Source organism: Zingiber officinale, chromosome 9A (genome assembly GCF_018446385.1).
Source record: "Zingiber officinale cultivar Zhangliang chromosome 9A, Zo_v1.1, whole genome shotgun sequence".
NCBI classification, from domain to species: domain Eukaryota; kingdom Viridiplantae; phylum Streptophyta; class Magnoliopsida; order Zingiberales; family Zingiberaceae; genus Zingiber; species Zingiber officinale.
Genome location: NC_056002.1, coordinates 100,269,200 through 100,290,853, shown reverse-complemented (window position 1 = coordinate 100,290,853; position 21,654 = coordinate 100,269,200). Strand labels below are relative to the sequence as shown.

General features: G+C 34.9%; 1 long non-coding RNA gene across 4 annotated transcripts; it reads left to right on the top strand.

Moving 5' to 3' along the window:
- The first annotated feature begins 967 nt into the window (after nt 1-967).
- On the top strand, nt 968-6,713 carry LOC122020675. 4 transcript variants are annotated; one of them, XR_006122279.1, is made up of 8 exons: nt 968-1,351; nt 3,770-4,566; nt 5,329-5,617; nt 5,710-5,763; nt 5,846-5,913; nt 5,991-6,093; nt 6,244-6,439; nt 6,654-6,713. It is a non-coding gene; the product is annotated as an uncharacterized LOC122020675 (long non-coding RNA). The 4 variants fall into 4 exon arrangements; XR_006122280.1 differs by having other exon boundaries at nt 968-1,391; nt 3,770-4,503; XR_006122281.1 differs by having other exon boundaries at nt 968-1,391; nt 5,508-5,617.
- The last annotated feature ends 14,941 nt before the right edge of the window (nt 6,714-21,654 follow it).

Sequence of the window (21,654 nt, the reverse complement as noted above, 5' to 3'; positions counted from 1 at the left end):
TTGACTTTTACAAATCCCAAAACCCTAATAGAACCATTTTCTCTGTCTGCTATAATACTTCATCAATAATCGACTGATTAAACTTCTCAATCGAATGTCTTAGAACCATATAGCAAAATATTGTTCACAATTACTACAACAACAGTATAGTAATATGTAGCACTACTGTAGCAACAATATCTTCGAGTTTTGGGTGTTTTGCATTAATTGATATATCTTATCAATTGACTAATATCATGTTTTAGTTTATCAAAGCTGAATTCTTATCTTGCTTGGTATTCAATTGACCTCAACCTATCAGGACTTCATTTGCCCAACTTTGGTCAATCCTTGACATGTCAGGACCTCACTCGTCTAGCATCCGATCAACCTTGATTTATTGGGACTTCATTATTGGTGCAATTGACCTTATGTCAAGGTTGACCAAGCTCGATTGACTTGATTTTAGGTTTTAATGTTTGATCAATATGTTATAAGATGTCAAGTAGGTTGATAACCATCATCTTGATACAATATTTTAGCTTCTATATGCATACGTTTTGATCTTCTTCTCATGTGTTAATTTCATATTTCATGAGTTACATTTATTTTTTGAACTTAATTATAAATTATGTTGTATTTACGACATTTGATGATAAAATTCGAATGTATTCTTCGTAGGCATCAAAAAATCATAGGCCCGAGTAATATAAGATCAAATTGAGATAAAATATGGATTCTAATGAGAAGATCAAACTTTAGAGGAATCTAGATCATTTATCCAAGATCAGGAGTGATCTAAACTATCTATTAAAGATCTAGTTTATCCAAGCCAAGGGGAAGTAGATCATCACAATTGATCTAGATCTAAGCCTTTGGATTAGATTTAGATCAAATCCAACCATTGGATCAAATTTGGAAGAATCTCAGTCATCCATTCGGATCTAAACATATTTAAAAGAGAAGTTACAGCAATGAAGAAAGGGGGACATCTTCGATCGTGCTTCTTCTCCCCCAACATTGCGCTTCCTCCCTCTCCTTCTGCATCCACCAAGAGCTTTGATGATCTCCACTCTTCCACCATCAACCAGAGCTCCATTCTATATTCTCCACCACACCCACTCCTAATTAAAAGAGGTCCTGATGCCCTTCTTCATCACCTCTTTCTATGCCAATTGAGAGAGGTTTCTTCACTAATACCAGTCGCTGGATCTCACATAGCCACCTCCATTGGAGTTCCCCCTCGAGTTCGATAGCATCTCCTCTGTCCTTTATCTGGGCAGCATTCTCTAACATTTTCAAACATTTTTTAGCCACAATCACCCTTCATTCCCTAGCATCTCCAATCAACCTGTAACACATCAGATCTGAGGTTTCAATAGTAGCAATTCAACACTTCCAAATCCGGATTGGTTTACTTCTATCTTGATTATTTTCCTTTGATGTGTTTCTTGATCTCATTTGGTTGCTGATGAATTGTAATTGGTTTAATTTCCCTTGTTTAAGATTGTATGTATTAGGTTTAATTTCATTCATGCATACAACTTGTTTGTTGGAATATTTCTTCCACTCGATATGTTTTAGTTTTGCCATTCCATTTGTTTAGTTGTTTGCAATGTCATGCTTGTTGAATTATAGGTTAGTTGTGCTTGTTAACTAGATGATCTTGTTGCAATGTTGCTTAGTTTTAATTCCATCATCATGAATAGATTAGTGATACTTTTCTTTATGCTCTCATAGGTTAGATTAGAGTAACTTTAATTTTGCTACCATTAGCTTTAGGATCTAAAACCCAACCCTCATTTCCAAATAAACTTGATCTTAGGATTATCATGCATTGACTATACTCCTTGTGAGAGATAATCCATTACTTTATTATTTAATACCTAATTCACGATAAAATTAGGTTTATCATTGGTCAAAGTTGACCAAATACTTGATGGTGAGAAAAAGTCAACTAGGCCAAGATTGACCATATACTTAATGGTGAAAAGAAGTCAAGTAGATTAAGGTTGCTTGAATACTTGATGATGTACTCAGAAATCCAATAGGGAGTTAGCACGAGAAGTCAAGTAGGTCAAGAGGAAAGTCCGAGTGGGTCAAGGTTGACCAGACACTTGGTAATAGGAAGTCCAATAAAAAATTAGCAAGAGAAAGGGGTAAGTGGGACAAGGTTGATCAAACACTTGGTGATCGGAAGTCTAACGGAAAGTTGACAAGAGAAAAGTTGGTCAAGGTTAACAGAACATTTGGTGATCAATCTATCTACTGGGAAGTTGGCAAGAGGAAAGACTAAGTGGGTCAAGATTGACCAGACACTTGGTGATCAGAAGTTCAATGATAAATTGGTAAGAGAAAAATCTAAGTGGGTCACGAAAGAAGAGACTTGGCATGTGTGAGGAAGTCCTGACAATTCAAGGTTAACTGGATGCTAGGTAATAGCGAAGTGTTGGTGCAATCAACCTCAGGTCAAGGATGACCAAGTTGACTAAGTTCTTGTTAACTTAAGCTTAAGTTTCGATATTTGATAATATGTGAAAGAGAAGTCAAGTAGGTCAAGGTTGACCAGATAATTAATGATGTCAGAAGTCTAACGGGAAGTTAGCAAGAGAAAAGTCCAAGTGGGTCATGGAGGATCGAAGGGCGCTGGAATTCCGTTATGTTTAAGTTTCCTTGTACAAAAATTGTACAAGTACAGAACTATTCCTAGCAACCTGCATGTTCGATCAAACATGTGTTTGATCAATCAAGCAAGTTCTTGAATGATCAAAGCACACCTTGATCGAAGTACAAGATCGCTGGCCTCTTGTGTTGGTATTCGAAATTGATATCCAAAATTGATACGAAGAAAACAAAACCAATTACGCAGCGGAATTAAAGAACTAGTTGTACCTTTCTTCGTAGCTAAAGACCTCTTGATCTTCATCCGTATTCCTCTCCTCTTCTTGGACGTCGTGTGGGCGACGATCTACCAAGACAACACCACCCTTCTTTTCTTCTCTTCCAAACCGTTGGCCACAAAAGGAGTCTTTAGGATGGGGCACCTTCTAATCTTCTTCTTTCTCTTCCTCTTCTTCTTCTCTTCCTCCTCTTCTTCAAGCTGCAGACCACCAATGGATGGGAAGAGGCGCCGGTCACCAAGGGAGAAGGGGAACCGCTGGCCCTAGCCAAGGTGGAGGAGGAAACTGTCGGCCCTTTGCAAGGGAGAGGTTGGCGCCGACCCTAGGTGGGGAAGAAGGTGGCGCCGACCACAAGGAGAGAAGAGAATTCACTACAAGAAAAACCCTCATAGACATCGGTGGAACAACAATGGTTTTAAGCAAAAACCGATGTCTTTGAGTATTTTACACCGTTTTTTCCAAAAATCGGTGTCTATGAGAGCAGATTTTTGCTCATAGACATCGGTTTTTTTAGCCGATGTCTATGAGCGTCTTTTTTTCATTAATAGACACCGATTTTAACAGCAGTTTTTAAAATCCGGTGTCTATGATAAAATAAAATAATTTAATTTTCCCACCAATACTTAGCCGAAATTTGCAACACTTCACTCTTCCCTCCAAACATAAACCTAAACTTTTATCGCGTCGTCCACCATATACCGTCGCAGCGCCATGAGAATTAGCATTTTGATGCATTATTTCTGTCCTTAATTTTCATATTTTAATCCTTCATATGATTAATTGTTGATTCTTATCATGTTTATTGAGTTAGATTCACATTTTGAGTTTTGTTATAATGCTTCCTATTTTTATGGATTTCTACTTATAATTGTGCACTTTTATTTTTGTAGGGATTGAGCTCAAGTTGAACCAAAATGAACATAAAGGCTTGAGTTAATGAGAAGTCCAATCTGAAGAAATCTGAGCCATTGGATCAAATCGGAAGCAAATTAAATGAAAGATTCAGATCTGATTAATTCTATCCGTTCATCAAGATCTGATTGATTCTGGTCAATCTGTGTAGATCTGGAATGATCTAAGCCGCTCGTCTTGTTCTAGCCATCCTGACCATTTAATGGGTTCTAGTTGATCTCGACCATTTATTCAGATTTGATCTCAACCGTTCCATCAAATCTAGATTGATCAGGACCGTCCGATCAAATCTGGAGAAATAAAATCCCCAAAGCTTTCTCTCATTCCGTTTGGCAACAACCTGATCATTGTGCGTGTTTCTTCCTCGCGACAGAGCTAGGGCACCGACGGCCGGCGGCCACTTCTCCTGATTCACTGTCGCCGGCCGGAGCTTGTCCCTCACCTCCCGCGGTCATCTCCTATCCACAGCCACACTTCCTCTTCGGGATTTCCAGCGGCGTGCGGGCTAGGGCAGCAACGACGGCCAGCCATTCCAGGCGGAAAGCTTCGGCTCCGATCATCCACCTCACCGGAGGGGTTCTCCAGTGATATTCTTCACCTTCTGGCCATCCCTGCCCTTTTCCCAGCAGCAGCTCTTCTCCAACAGACCTGGACAGAACCTCACAGCTCCGCCTTCATCAGATCCCGAACAACAACCTCTTCGTTCCACCAAGTCCGAACAGCAAGTTTATTCTCCTATTGTTGATACTGTGGTTTGCATGGTTGAAGATTTGATGTAATTGACGTTTCTTTTAGTTGGTTGATGCATGCTTGTACTAAGCTATTCTTCCCTGTTTTAAATTTGTACGTACTTTGCTTAGTTTACTGAATGCTCATCAAGTGTTTGTTGAAATACCCCAACCATCTTTGTCATCCTAGTTTTGTATTTTCTTAGTTTTGATTCTTGCAACGCTTTGTTAATTGAATGATGCATGGTTCTCTTATGTTATGTCTTCATTTACTTGCAATTAGATAAGGTTAGATTACGTTCTGTGCTTAATTTATTTTGTTGCTTACTTTTTATTGTCTTTAATTTCCTTGCAATCATAGTTTAAGTTAGACTAGGTTTCCTTACCTGTACTGTCTTTCATTTATTAGGTTAGGTTCATTTAATGCTTTTCTATTTCATTCCGTAGTTTAATTCATTAATGGTGAAATCGTAGCGTAGAGTGACAATGCACTATGAAATCACTATTAATGGATAGATAGGATGTCTTTCATTAATTATGATTAGATTTCATACTTGCATTGTTCTTTTGTTCCTTAATAGTTGCAACTAAGGGTTTGATGTTGTTTCTCCATGTCAAAATGTATTAATTGGCTGCTATATGAAATATGTCTATTTTTTCCTCTAATTATCTCTATTTTAACTAATATCTTACTCATTTTTAAAGTACATGATGATTTGTTGTTGACTTGCATACAAAAGAAGAGAAGTTTATTTACTATGTGTAGTTCTTGTTTGTGTGAACTCTTAATCATTTTCTATTTATTTCAGGTTCTTCATAACATTGTTGTTGCAGAATACTTTCACTAGAATATGCTATGTGATTCAATAACTCCTATTTTTCCACTGGACTGTTAATCTCTTTTTGATTTTGTGGATAACTTTGCTGCAAACTATGCTCTGAAGAGAGTTTATTATGTCAACTATGCATTGGGGATATCTGGACGCAGGAAACCTTGCTGGCATCTATTATGAACAAAGTCAACTTGACATGGCAATTATGCATTACAAGCAAGCTATCAACTGTGATTCTACCTTTATTGAAGCTTACAATAATCTGGTAAGTTGATAATGGTCTAATATGTCGAAATGTGGTATCCTTCTTAATGGTAAACAGGTTAATTAATGATCGACTTTCTTGCACATTAAAAGGGGAATGCTCTCAAAGACGTTGGACATGTGGAAGAGGCTATCAACTTCTATAGGGTGACTTTTTAATTTGGATATTTTTATTCTCTTAAGTTTTTTTTCCTTGTTGAATAACTTCATTTTAATAATTTTTCCTAAGTCATGCCTTGCTTTACAACCTAACCATCCACAAGCATTGTCAAGCCTTGGCAACATATACATGGACTGGTAAGCTTTAGAAATGTTTGATGACAACTGTGCAGATAGTTTATTTTTGTTCCTTAATGAAACTTCTCTTCATGCAGCAACATGATGAGTGTTGCTGCATCATTCTATAAGGCAACTTTAGCAGTTACAACAGGGATATCTGCGCCCTTCAACAACTTAGCTATTATATACAAGTAACAGGTAGAGTACTATATCTGCCTTTTTCATCGCTAGTTTGAGAGTTACTGCATATTGCCTCATTAATGGAAGAAAGTCATATAATTTGTCTATCTTCTTCTTTGCTGTCTTTGCCCCTAGTTGGAAATTGATAGTTCTCTTGTATTACACCAGGGAACTTATGCAGAAGCGATAGCCTGTTATAATGAAGTTCTTCATAGACTGCTGCTGATGGTCTTGTCAATAGAGGGAACACATTTAAGGAGATTGGTAGAGTTACTGAAGCAATTTAGGATTATATACGTGCTGTGAATATCAGACCAACTATGCCTGAAGCCCATGCAAATTTGGCTTCAGCTTACACAGATAGGTAATTTCTTCTTTGAATTTGTGCTGGTGTTGGACTATATCAGTATCTTACATCTATGATTCTTCTTTCTATTTATTTGTGGTTGAGATAATTGATGAACGTTTCTCTTTTAAGCATTCCAATTACTCATCTTGTTACCTGGTGCTCTTACTTCTTTTTTCAACTATGATTTTTGGTCTTGATTTACTAATATATTATTTATGTGTTTTTACAGTTTACAAATCTCAAGTACTCCAGAGTTGAAATTGATGAAGTGCGGTTCGAGTGGGCTGAATGCATGCTAGATTATATTTGAGTAGGAAAGATATTTGATTTTTGAAAACTTTGGATGATGCATGCATTTGCATGGAATGTAAATTGCGTATATTGTCCCATGTCAATTTCTTTCTGATGGTGATATTCTAGGACTTCTGCAACATGTATAATTCTTATGTTTTTGTTCTTTGCTGTAGTTAAGTAGACCAAATGATACTTTTGTTTGACAGATTAGAACAGTGAATGTTTTAACTCAGAAAATTAGGCATTTGAAGGTGAAAAGCGGTGAGATTAGGGAAATGAAAGGCGCAAGAAGAATGGAGCAGTATAGCAAGTTGAACAGATTCTGATTCTCATAATTTAATGTAGCCTCAGCTTGATTTTTGACTCACGATGTTCTACCTTGATGTGTTGTTAAAAGAATATTCTACCTTAATTTGATATCTATTAAATTTTGATGTAAAAAGAATGTTTGTGTATTTTATGGATACTGTTGTAAGAAGAATATTTATGTAATTTGTGAATATTTGTGTATTTTATGGATACTGTTGAATGAAAAATATTTGTGTAATTTGTGAATATTTGTGTATTTTTTTTGTTACTATCGATTTTTCACTGTTTCGGAAATCAAATTTGTGTTGTTAAAAAATACTGATATTACATCGGTTTTCCACCGTTGCAAAACCGGTGTCATTAACTAATATTACATCAGTTGTATATCGCTGCCAAAACTGATGTTATTAACATATAATATTACATCGGTTTTACACCGTTGATGAAATAGTGTCGTTAAGTGATACTACATCGAATAATAACCGATTCGAACACCGGTGTTGTTAAGTGATACTACACCGGTTTTAACCCGATGTCTAAAATGACAGACCTTTTACATCGTCTTCATAGACATCGGTCGAAAATGTAATAGACACCAGTGAAAAACCGATGTCTATGAGGGTTTTTGTTGTAGTGATTGGTTGTGCCGTCGTCCCTAGCAAGGGAAGAGGGGGCGACAACCACAAGGAGAGAAGGGAGCTGTGGAGAATAAGAAAGTTAGGTTTTAGGGGCCACATCCTACTCCTTTTTATAGACTTACCGTCGGTTACAAGGAAAGAAAAATTAACAAAATTTTGTTTAGAAAAAATCTAAACAAACTATGCTAAACCAAACCAAGTTAAGTTAAACCAAACCAAGTTAAGTTAAACCAAACCAAGTTAAGTTAAATCAAACAAAGTTAAGTTAAACCAAACCAAGTTAAACCAAACCCGGTTATGGATGGGTGGATGCGAGACTTTATATATATAGAGGCTACAACAGGGACCTAGAGGAGGAATTGGTTTAGGCCTCCTGATGGACTTGGGTTTCCCGTGTTCACCCTGAACACCCAACTCAAGTCCATCAATAATAACCCATACCACTAAAGGGTTATTATTGAACTACCGAGACAATCCCATATTACAATATGGGCTCCTTCTTGTTTTGAGTGCATTAATCTCCCTGTGTTTAAGATATCGTATGTTCGTTAATTAAATGAGTTACTGACAACTCAATTAATTAACATCTGAGTCCAAGAGTAGTACACTCAACTTTATTATCATGCCGGACTAAGTCCACCTGCAGGGTTACATGATAATCCTTATGAGTTCCTCAAGGGGACATCATCAACCTAAATAATTAGGACACAGTTTCCTTCTATAATCAACAACACACCATATAAACAGTACTATTTCCCAACTCATCGGGCCTATTGATTTAACGAATAAATCTTACCCATTGATAAGTTAAAGAAATAAATACTAAGTATACGTGTTTGTTATTATATAGGGATTAAGAGGACGCACATCCATAATAACAGAGGTTCTGTTCTTTTATGTAGTCAGTATAAATCGAACAACTTCAGACGGTCCTGCTCAATACACACAAAGTGTACTAGTATAATTTTATAGTCAAGACAGACTAATACCAAATTACACTACAACCATTCCAATGATTCGTCCCTATCCATCTTGGTTGTGAGCTACTATTTATAATTTATAAGGAACCAATAACATGATCTTCTGTGTGACACCACACACCATGTTATCTACAATATAAATTAAATGGACAACTGCATTAACATATATATAAATATAAAATGCAGACATTTGACCAAAGTGATTCTCATTTCAAAATATTTCAAAATAGATATTCATACAAAAGCTAGACTTATAGTATACATCCCAACAATCTCCCACTTATACTAAAATACTATGCTGCAATAAATACTACCATACATTTGATTCCCATCCCTTCAACATGCCTATCAAAAGCTCCCACCGGAAGGGCTTTAGTGAATGGATCTGCCAGGTTATCTGCTGATGTAATCTTGACGACAACAACTTCTCCTCATTTTACGATGTCTCGTATTAGGTGGTACTTACGCTCAATGTGTTTACTTGCCTTATGGGCTCGTGGTTCCTTCGAGTTTGCTACTACACCATTGATGTCACAATAAATTGTGATAACTTTGGGCAAACCAGGAATCACATCTAAATCCATCAAGAAGTTTCTGAGCCATACAACTTCTTTGGCTGCCTCAGAGGCTGCCACATACTCAGCTTCCATGGTGGAGTCTGAAATGCATTTCTGCTTAACACTCCTCCATGTTATGGCTCCACCTCCCAAAGTAAACACATACCTCGAGGTTGACTTACTACTGCCCCTATCTGATTGGAAATCCAAATCCGTGTAACCCATAGGGAGCAAATCATCTGCCTGGTAAACCAGCATAAAATCTCTAGTCCTTTTCAGGTACTTTAATATATGCTTTACAGTAGTCCAATGTCCCAATCCTAGGTTACTTTGATATCTACTAACCATACCCACGATAAAACAGATATTCGGTCTCGTACATAGCATCGCATACATTAGACTTCATACAGCCGAAGCATAAGGAACTATCTTTATCTCCTTTATCTCCTTTGATGTTTTAGGACACATCTCTTTAGATAAAGGTACTCCATGCCGAAAAGGTAGAAAACCTTTCTTGGAGTTTTGCATGCTAAAACGAGCTAGGATAGTATCGATGTACAAAACTTGGGATAAGCACAACTTCCTTTTCTTGCGATCCCTTATTACTTTGATCCCAAAGAATATGCCCATGTTCTCCCAAGTCCTTCATATCAAACTACTTGGACAACCATACCCTTACGTCTGACAATACTTTGACATTGTTGCCAATGAGCAAACTGTCATCTACGTATAATACAAGAAATACCACCATATTTCCGTCACACTTCTTGTATACACAAGACTCATCCAGACACTGAATAAATACATAAGACTGGATTACTTCATTAAACCGGATATTCCAAGATCTTGAAGCTTGCTTCAGTCCATAAATAGACCGATTGAGCTTACATACTGTCACGCCCCCAAAGGAGTCCCTGCCAGACAAAAATCCGACAGCATCTCCCCTGTACTGGTGACAATATGAAGCATCACTACAAACAAAATATACATCAGCCACATGCGGCTGGAATATTTCTATACACAACCACGCAGTTATAATAACAGCCCACACGGCTGGAATGAAACAATCACAACCACGCAGTTATATATAAAACAGCCCACACGGCTGTACAAAACAAACCAACACAGCGGAAAAACGAAAACGGAAAGCCCACACAACACAAATAAATACAATGCATGCCGACACGGCTTAAACACAAATACAACACCAAAAGAATAAGATAGCCACATGGCTAAACACAAATACAATGCCACGAATAAGAAAAGAATATACAATAGAAAACGAACACAGTCTTCGGATGTGACGTAGGACCCGGCAGACAGGATACTCCGAGCGACACTCCAACCATCTACCTGAAAACATAAAGATATACATGCGGTGGTGAGTATAGGTAACTCAGCGGGTAATAGAAAAGATAGTGCATGGACAATACATAAACATGGAGATCACAAGTATACAGTCTCAGTAGGGAATAAAGAAACATGATCATACTATCATAATCAATGCACCTAACATATTTGACATAATAACCTGACATATAAACTGTACAAACCACAACTAGCATAATGACATATACATACCCAATCTGGAATCGACACATGGTACAATGATCAGTAAGCTCACTGGATCTGCAACAGATATACTCGCGACACCTGTGCTATATAAATACGACTGCATATACATGTAAAATAAATGACATGTATGCAGCATGACAACCAAATGCAACAATCATATCGCAAACAAATGCAACATACCACAAACACATACAACTAGTATCTAGTAGGCATGTATGCAAATATAACCCCCAGATGCACCGTGCATCATATGCAAAAGTGCATGCATGCTCCATGGTCACCCCCGCCACCTCTCCAGACACCACGACCCCTGTATGGCCAAGAGGCTTGGGTTTGTGACAAACCATACTAACCTCAACAAGGCGTAACCGCTATAAAGCGGCTGAGGCGTTCGGTACGCTAAGTAGTTATCTAACTACATAGCATCAGGGTCCCTGACTACTCACATCATAAGCCCCCTGACTACTGAACCCTCCAGACCTACTACTCAAGAGTGATCGAGGCGGACAGAGTACACACTGAGCAGCCTAATGAGCAGGACAAGACAGCGGCAACTGCTTCCACTACCACTACCCATGAGTGGTCGAGTGTGCGGCGCTAGATATGACTCACGACTCTCTCTCACCATAAGGGAGACAATAGTCGCCAGCATGCAATGAATGATGAACATGATATATATATAATCATGATACAAACCTCGTCATCATCCATGCAACCTCTAAATCCACATAAGTACTCCACAACGTAAATATAATCATGACGATACCTCCACGTATCCCACCAAACATGTGTACACACTATATAAGTACAATCAACCATAAATCTCCAATAATCCCACCACACATGTACACAAAAGATAAGTACAATCAACATGTATCCTCCAATAAAAACACAACGGACAGGTGTATATACTCCGAACATACAATCAACACAACTCCTCCAAAAGTACATGACAGATACGTATGTACACACCACATGTAAATGCACGGTCAACAAGATGACTCCTATAATACATACCCACATATGCACAGTGTACATCATATACACAATTAACATGGGAATACCAACAACCCAACAATCCCTACAAGGCATACTCTACACGTGTAATCACAACAGAGTAGATATCAAGAGTGGAAACTGTATATGAATTAAATAGATCATCACAAGGGTCAAGCATAAGTATCATGCAGGAAAACAACAACCAATCATGATATAAGATAAAGCAGCCTAATTCATCCAATAATAACCATGCACTAAGTACAAGAAAATCTACATAGAGGCCAAGGAAGAAATACCCGCCTTTATACGTCGGTCGTGCTCTGAATAAATCCCACGTCATGATGATCATCCCATATCAAAGTCCTGCAGAAATCAATATATTTATATTTTATTTAGCTAAATTCATATTAATTAAATAACTAAATAAAATCCCTAACCCCATAGGATCACTCCAATCAAATCCGATCTCTGATAAATCCTTCGAACAATCCTTAATCACACAACCCAATTAGAATAGGTTATCCCTGAATCCATCAAAACAACTTACCCACATTCATCACCGAAATGCAAACTAATCCCCAAAAATACAAATGAATCTAATCCATCTAGTTCATCCACCTCGATTAATCCAACTACAATAATTCCTCCAATCCACATCACCCTATCACCATCAACAACTAACCAAACCATCATATCTAATAGCCCAACCAACAATTAATCCAATAATCCAAGGAATGACCCTATAACAATCTATATTAACTAATCACTATATCCACAAATACCAACTCAATACAAACCTCAATTAATCACAAACTCCAACATGATTCACCTTTAGATTCTCACTCCTATCCATAGTTTCCAACCCCAAATCCCTAATCTAATATCCACATGGATTCAACAATACTTGCTAATATATCTAAGCAAAACAAACCCTATCATCCTGTAAGAACCAGATTTAGCAACACACTACTGAATCCAACAGAAACACCTAAATGGAAGTCATTTACCTTGAGGTTTGGCAGCATATTCAACAGCTCACAGCACCTTGATCCCCTGCCAACAGCCACCAAGAAGCTGATCTGATGCCTCCTACAAGTCCAGCATCAGGAAGAACATCACAAGCAAACCCCATTACATGAGAATCCTTGACTTCACAGCACTTCCTGACACTTCCTTACCTAAATTATGCTTCGACAGTCCATCCACTCTATGATCAGCAGCCAATCAACACCAATGAGAAGGAGGAACCGGAATCCAGTGAAGTGGACCTCCCTGATCCAAGATCCGATGACGAGAAGGCACTGGACATCCACAAGAGGCAACTAGGGCTCGAATCTCCCCTCCCTCGTCGGGCTCTAGCCTTGCTGTACCCTATCCACTTGATCACCGCCGATCGCGCGTAAGGAATGGCCGAGAGGTCAGGAAGGTGGTCGGTCCTCCAGAGATGGATGATACCGTTGAGATCCGGCGCTCTCCCTCAGGCGACTTGGCGAGAATAGGTTTGTCGGGGAAGAATCTCTTCGTCGATTTCGGGTTCATCCGCGCGAGAAAGGAAGGAAGAAAAGAGGAAGATCGGTTGCCACTTCCCTCCTTAACACTCAAGGGTTGTCCTGCGCCGGCGACGTTGAGAGAAGAGGAGAGGAGAATCGCCGGCGCTGGGGAGGCTCGGGACGAAGAGAGCTCGTGCGCATGAAGGGGGAAGAAATCGGGAGGAAGGGGAATGGTCCGGAAATTAAACCTAGGTAAAGAATTTATACTTAGGTAATTTAGATTAAATGAAATTAATCTGCTCCCTTTTTAAGGGTATTCCAAACAGGCCTCCAACTAGCCCCGAATTCGTCCTCTCAAAACTCGTCGTACGAGTTCCGAAAAATTCCCAGAAAATTTCTAAAAACTCCGGAAAAATCCAATAAGATTTTTCATCCAATAATATTTATTATTTAATTTTACGATATCTTACACATACAAGATGCTCTTTTCCTTTTGCAATAAACCCCTTTGGTTGCTTCATATAGATGTTTTCTTCAAGACTTCCATTAAGGAAAGTTGTCTTTGATAGATCGGATGAGTACGATAGAGGGGGGGGGGGGTGAATATCGTACTCTTTTAAAAACTTTTCTTTTCGTATTTCAAAAACAATTCGAGTAAGCAGCGGAAAATATAAAGGGACAAGTTTGTTTACTTCGTTCGGAGCCTAGCTCGACTCCTACTCGAAGGCCTGCGATCCTTGATTGCACCGATGGACAAATCACTATAGCTCTTCTTTCCAAGATCCTCGGAAAGAAGAAGATCGTACAAATGAGCAAGATAGTAACAACCCTACTATCTTGCTTAAGTAAATTAGAATGCAAGCTTATATAAAATATACCGACAAGTAAATGTAGTTGAAGCTTTTGTCGGCACTTCCGGATAGTGTGGCTTGCTGAGCTGATGAAGGCTTGTAGCACGGTTTTCTTGCAGAACAGAACTTGAGACGATCAGAGAAGAGTTGCTGAGCCTCAGACCTCGAGCTCCTTTTATAAGTGCCATTGTTGTTCGGTCGACCGATCCCTCTGTTCGGTCGACCGAACCTGGTCCCTTCCTTCCTGGCTGGAGTCTGACGTTGGCTCGATCTTTTGCATTAACTGATCTTTAATGGTTCGGTCGACCGATAACCTTGTTCGGTCGACCGAACGGTGAATTTTCCTTCTCGCTGAGATTCGCACTTAATGCTCCATTAATGCTTTTATTGGTTCGGTCGACCGAACCTCTTTTTCGGTCGACCGATCATGCTGTGATGCCATATTTGCGATCCTGATCTGCTTTGCCATTTTTGCCTGTTCGGTCGACCGAACCATTGTTCGGTCGACTGATAAAAAGCCTTTTTCGGTCGACTGAACCCTTTGTAAATTGAAGGTTTCTGAGTGCTGGTCGCGTGGCCACTGACAGAGCCTGATTCTGAGTTCTGAGTCAAAAGTTATGACCATTTGAAGTCTAAGGGGTCATATGATTCTGCAACACAAAGTTAGTTCAATATAACAAGAATATTCCTGCAAAACAAAGTTAGCACAGTTATAATAGTAATATGCATGAGTATAACAGTTAGGACTGTCTTGATCTCAACTTGGAAACCTTCCCGGTTTTCTTTAGTTGGATCAGCGACCTTAGGTTGTTCCCTTTTGGAACCCGACCTCACTGTCGCTCCTCCAGTTATTTACCTCAACCTACCTGCCAAACGTTAGGTCCTTCAGACCTGTTTGGACTTTACTATCTGGCCATGACTAGGGCTTTCCTAATTGAGTAAATAGCCTGCACACTTAGCCAAATATCAGATCATAACAAGACTTAACTTGAACCTTTGACAACATCAAAACTCAGGTTTGATTCTGGTGCACCTTGCACCAATAATCTCCCCCTTTTTGATGTTTGGCAATCAAGGTTCACAGTCAAGTTTAAAATATGCAGAGTTAAGTAAACAAACATTTAACTCTCCCCCTGAGTTCAATAACTCCCCCTAAATTTACTATCTCTCCCCTTTTGACACACATCAAAAATAGGGGTAATACCAACATGTTTGAAATAGTTTAAGAGAAAACTAAGTTTGAGTTAGAAAACTGATTTGAAAATTTTTGAAATCAAGATTCTCTAAGTATAAGTTAGAAGTTATTCGATTGAAAATAATAGTAATTTTTTTTAATAAAAATTATAAAATATATAAGCTTTGAATTATTAAGTTAAAACTATTTGAAAATGTATTTTTGAAAAATTATCTAAGAAAAAATTTGGAAGTTAGAAAATTTTTTAAGAGAAAATAGTGAACTAAGTTTTTAAATTAGTCTTTAAATTTTTTTTTAAAATCTAAGTCAAATTTTGAAGAAGAAACTTTGAAGCAAAAAATATTTTTAATCAAGAACATTTATACTTTTTTAGGAAAATAAGTATATAATTTTTGAAATATTTTGGAAAGAGAATTTTGAAATATATTTTAAAATCCATAAGTCTAAAAGAAATAAGTTTAGAAAATATGAATTTTGAAAAATTCTAGGAAAGATTGGTTTTGAAATGATGTTGATGCTCCCCCTTAATTAAATAATCTAAAGACAAAGCGAGATATGAAAAATATATGTTAGACCAACGTTTTAGAGTAATTTAGTTAATTATTTAAGTTAAACTTAATAAAGGTTAGTTTTGAATTGATTAAGATTAATTAATTTAGGATTAAATTTAAATTAATAAAATATGGTGATTAGTTTAAGTTGTTAATCAATTTTAGATTAATTAAAGCAACTTAATAATTAAATGATTAAAATTAATTAATGTTGATTTTTAATTAGGTTAGATTAATTAAGATTATATAAACATGAATTAATTTATGTATTAAATTAGAGAATTTATAAATTAATTGATTAAGTTGAGAATTAAATTTCGATTATTTTGAATTTTGTGTTAATTAGATTTGTAAAGTTAATTTAATTAACTTCAAATTAATTAAAATAAATTAGGTTTGAGATTAAAAATTTATTGATTTATTTATAATTTATTGTATAAATTAAAGTTATTTAAAATTAAGTTAAGTTTTAATTATATTAAGTATAAAATTTAATTAAGTTTTAACAAAGTTTTATTTTTTTTAAAAAAAAATTAATTAAGTTTTAATAAAGTTTTAAAAGAAGTTTAATTAAGTTTTACAATAATTTTAATTAAGTTTTTTTAAAAATAATTTTAAATAAGTTTTAAAATCATTTTAAGTAAGTTTAAAATAATTTTAATTAAATTTTAAAATAAGTTTTAAAATCATTTTAATTAAGTTTTAAAATAATTTAAAATAATTTTAAAATAACTTTTAATTAAGTTTAAAAAATTTTAATTAAGTTTTAAATAATTTTAATTAAGTTTAAAATAATTTTAATTAAGTTTTAAATAAAGGTTTTTTAAAAAAATTTAATTAAGTTTTACAATAATTTTAATTATGTTGAAAAATAATTTTAATTAAGTTTAAAATAATTTTAATTAAGTTTTCAATTAAGTTTAAAATAATTTTAATTAAGTTTAAAATAATTTTGAATTAAGTTTTAAAATAATTTCAATTAAGTTTTTAATAAAGTTTTAAAAAAAGCTTAATTAAGTTTTACAATAATTTTAATTAAGTATTTTTTTAAAAATAATTTTAAATAAGTTTTAAAATAATTTTAATTAAGTTAAAAAAAAATTTAATTAAGTTTTAAAATAAGTTTTAAAATCATTTTAATTAAGTTTTAAAATAATTTTAAATAATTTTAAAATAACTTTTAATTAAGTTTAAAAAATTGTAATTAAGTTTAAAATAATTTTAATTAAGTTTAAAATAATTTTAATTAAGTTTTCAATTAAGTTTAAAATAATTTTAATTAAGTTTAAAATAATTTTAATTAAGTTTAAAATAATTTTAAATTAAGTTTTAAAATAATTTTAATAAAGTTTTTAATAAAGTTTTAAAAAAAGTTTAATTAAGTTTTACAATAATTTTAATTTAGTTTTTTTTAATAATTTTAAATAGGTTTTAAAATCATTTTAATTAAGTTTAAAATAATTTTAATTAAGTTTTAAAATAAGTTTTAAATCATTTTAATTAAGTTTTAAATTAATTTTAAATAATTTTAAAATAACTTTTAATTAACTTAAAAATTTTTTTAATTAAGTTTAAAATAATTTTAATTAAGTTTAAAATATTTTTAATTAAGTTTCAAATAATTTTAAATTAAGTTTTAAAATAATTTTAATTATGTTTTTAATAAAGTTTTTTAAAAAATTTTTAATTAAGTTTTACAATAATTTTAATTAAGTTTTTTTTAATAATTTTAAATAAGTTTTAAAATCATTTTAATTAACTTTAAAATAATTTTAATTAAGTTTTTAAATAAGTTTAAAATCATTTTAATTTAGTTTTTAAATAATTTTAATTAATTTTTATAAGTTTTAAAATAATTTTTAATAAGTTTTAAAAAGTTTTAAAAAGTTTAAAAAAGATTAATTAATAAGTTTTAAAATAAGGTTTGATAATTAATTTTGAATTTAAGTTTGAATTAAAGTTTGATAATTAATTATGAATTTAAGTTTGAATTAGGTTTGATTATTAATTTTGAATTTAAGTTTGAATTATGTTTGATAATTAATTATGAATTTAAGTTTGAATTAGGTTTGATAATTAATTATTCGAGAAAGGTTATTGAACCTATGTTAGATTCAAATTTAGCTTTGAGTTAATCAAGCAGGCATCCTAAGGATAAGCTTTCAGTTCAGTGGCGAGGCATACGACCTACTTGGATATCATTAGACCACTTGCTGAAGGCTTTCCAAACTGTTCATGCCCAAAAAACTTAATACTAAATTTTGGTCTAACTAGCCCATGTTTGACTGGGGTAGTTTCGGTCAGATCCACTAAGTCTAGTGCACCAGGTAGAATTCCATATTCAGCCTAGACATGCCTTCAACAAAGCTTCTGTAACAACCCAATTTTCCCTATTTCAAGTTCTAAAAGTCCATAAAAATATTTGAAAATACTTTTAAAATATTCTAGAGATTTTTAGGAATTTTTAGAGTATTTTTACGTAATTTTTGGAGGTCGTTTAGTAGGGTTACAAAAAGAAAGAAGTTTGGATAAAAAACATTGAAGGTGAGATTCGAACCCGAGACCTTGACCCGAGCTGAACCTCAGACAAACCCAACCCAACCAACCGATCTGTAGTTGTTTTGTTAATTATATATGGAATAAAATATATATAAGGTAGAAGTTAGTAATAGAGTATACTCGGAAAAAAAGGGGTTGCAGCGAGTTTTGAACCTGCGATCTCTGACCCAAGAAAAACCAGCCCAACTAGCTGAGCTACACGGTTTTGTTAACCTTATATAGTGAGAATTAATTTTATAGCATAGCTAATGATTAGGGAATAAATTGGGAAAAAATGCTCGGCTGAGGGATTGAAGCCGAGACCTTTGACTTGGTTAAAACTTGGTTGACCAGCTGTGCCAGCGAGTTTTGTTAATTAAGGAAAGAATGGATTATATTTAAGGTATAGTAATTAATAAAAATCTTAGTTATAAGAAAAGGTTTAAGTTTTTCCCGAGCCCTAAAATCCTTTCTCCCTCTTGTGTGCTCGCGACGGTGCTGTTCTTCTTCTCGGGCGGAATCGTGGCAGCGAGTGAACACGTCTCCAGCGGCCAGCGAGGTTGTTCTCCGAGGGGTTTTTTCACTTCTCGTCAAGGAGAAGCTTTGAGCACGAAGAAGAGACGAGATTTGAAGCTTTACCCGAACCCTAGATCTCTCTTTCTCCGGTTGTAAGTCCAAGAACAGCGAGGTGAGTTGCTACTCACCTGCAGTAGGAGTGGTTCCGAGCTTCGAATTGTTCTCCTTGCTTCCGGATTTGTTTGAAGTTCCTTATGTCTTTTGATATTTTTTGAAGCATGTTGTGAACTTGCTTGTGTGTTTACTGCCGTGTACTTCAAAGAGGGGAACTAATGGTATGAATTAGGCATGTTTGTTCTTTTTGATATACGGCAACTGATCTGGAATAGGGGAAGAGCTGTGGTTTCGGGTTGCTTATAGTGGTTGCTGCTATGACCATTAAATCCGAATTTTGCTAGGTTGATTATGGGATCATTTTATTGTTGAGTAATTCGGATTTGGGTTTGTTCCATGCAATGGGTGTGGATAACTCTTATTTGGGAGTTCTGTTGGTTTTTTTTTAATGGCTTGTCTCCTTGCTTTAGTTTTGTACAGCATTAGGATGAATAGAAAGGTAAGAGTAGTAAGTGTTTCTTGTTGTCTTGCTTCTGGATTTTCTTCCTGAACAACATTAGGATAGCTTGGAATTAAAAGGGTAGTTTAAGAAATTATTTTTGCATTGAATTATGTTTTGGTTCCTTATATGCTCTAATGTTCATGCATCAATTTTTGATAGCAGCAGCATACTTTTTAGTTGATAAAAATATTAAAGCCTTAATCAGAGTTAAAAGAGGTTGATGAGATGGTGATACTGTGCTCAGAATGCTCATGTTTCCTTTACAAGTTTTATCAGTTTTGGGTTGGTTTAAATAAGCAATGAACATAAGATAGCTTGATTAAATTTTGAGCATGTAGTTAGTTTTCTTTATTGCTGTTAGATTTAAGTTTGAACAACCTTTATAGTTAGCATTTCAGATAGAGATTTCCTGATTTAGATTTCTTTGTTATGCTGCCATGAACCTCAATTTTAGATTTCTGTTAAGCATTAGTGCAGATTTATGTTTATTGTAGCATGCTAAAAGAAGTTTGATTTGCTTTCCTTTGCTTGAGTTTGTTGATACATGCTTAAAGAAACCTGTTGCTCTATAAAAACTCTAGGATCTACCTGTAGGTGGGAAGAATAAGAGTTTTAATAAATCCTTTAGGGATTTATAAGAAGTTATAAGAAAGAGAGACCAAGGTCTTAATAGGATCCCTAATTTTAAGAATTGAGATTAGTAGCATATCAAGTGCTCAAAGAAATGCCAAGACATTTTATTATAAGAGAATTGAAGAATAACAAGTATAAGGAAGTAATAGTTAAAAAGAAAATAAATATTTTACTTTTTAATGGCATGTACCAGACACAAGGTCCAGGACACAAGGCCCATTAGGTGGGCTCCTAGATCTCCCCTAGGCACAAGATCGCCTTGAATTACCTTAGTAGTTTCAGGATTAGCTACCTCTACTCTTATTAAGGATGCGCGCAAATGGGTACAATGCCGGGCCCAAAAAAAGTTTATTATTATTTTCAAGTATTAAAGTATAAGTTTTGAAACAAATGAAACAAGCTTCAAATATGTTTAGAATTAGAAAGTTTAGTTTCTTGTTATTTGAAGCATGCAGTAATAGTTTTATTTGTTTCTTGCTATTAGATTATTCAGCATGTTTAGCTTTATTTGCTTTCAGCATGCAGTTATAGTTTTATTCTTATGAGCATGATTAGCTATACATGTTTAGTATTTCAGTTAGTATGATTCCTTTATTGGTTTATGAGCATGATTAGCTATACATGTTTAGTATTTCAGTTAGTATGATTCTTTTGCTATTTATGAGCATGAGTAGCTTTACATGTTAGCATTCAGTTTTAGCATATTTTTATTTATATACATGCATATCGAGCTTTTGTGAGTAGATAGCGCTCACTAAGCTTTATGCTTATAGACTGCATTTCCTCCTACTGCAGATAAAGGAAAGGAAAAGATTTAGCAAGGAAGGCGACAAGGTGGTGGTGATGAAGGTGTGTGATGGCTGGACTATGGGGAGATCAAGAGTTTGCTAAGGAATTGTCAAGACTTTTCTGTTTAGAGTTCTTTTAGTTTTCTTTAAATGTTATTATGAGTTAAGATTGTAATTAAGTTTATTCCGCATTTGTAGTTGGGTTCTATTGATGGAGTGATATAGTTGTTTGCTATTGCTAGAGTAGTTTCCTTCTTTTATTTGTGATATTATACAGCGTGGTTGTGAAAATACATGTTCCAGCCGCCTGTGGCTGAGTATAGTTTGTTTGTATTGTTGATTTGGTCACCGGTACAGGGGAGATTCTGCCAAAATTTTTCGGTAAGGATTCCTCGTGGTTTTTAATTATACCGGTTAAGTAGAGTTAGTAGTTAAGTAACGATCACTCTTAGAGAGTAGTAGTAGTAGTAAGAAGGGTGGTCGTTACAGTTGGTATCAGAGCAGGTCCCATTCTCCAGCATCACACATCAGCACCAGCTTTGTCGTCTTCAAGTAAGAAAGTATTTAAGTTTTCTTTCTTATGCTTTCTTTATTATTTGCAGTATAGAGTATTTGGTTGTATGCGCTTTAGTAAGATAGAAGTTTGTTTCTCTTTTATTCATATACCTAAGTTTGGTTAGATGTCAAGAAGAGGATATCA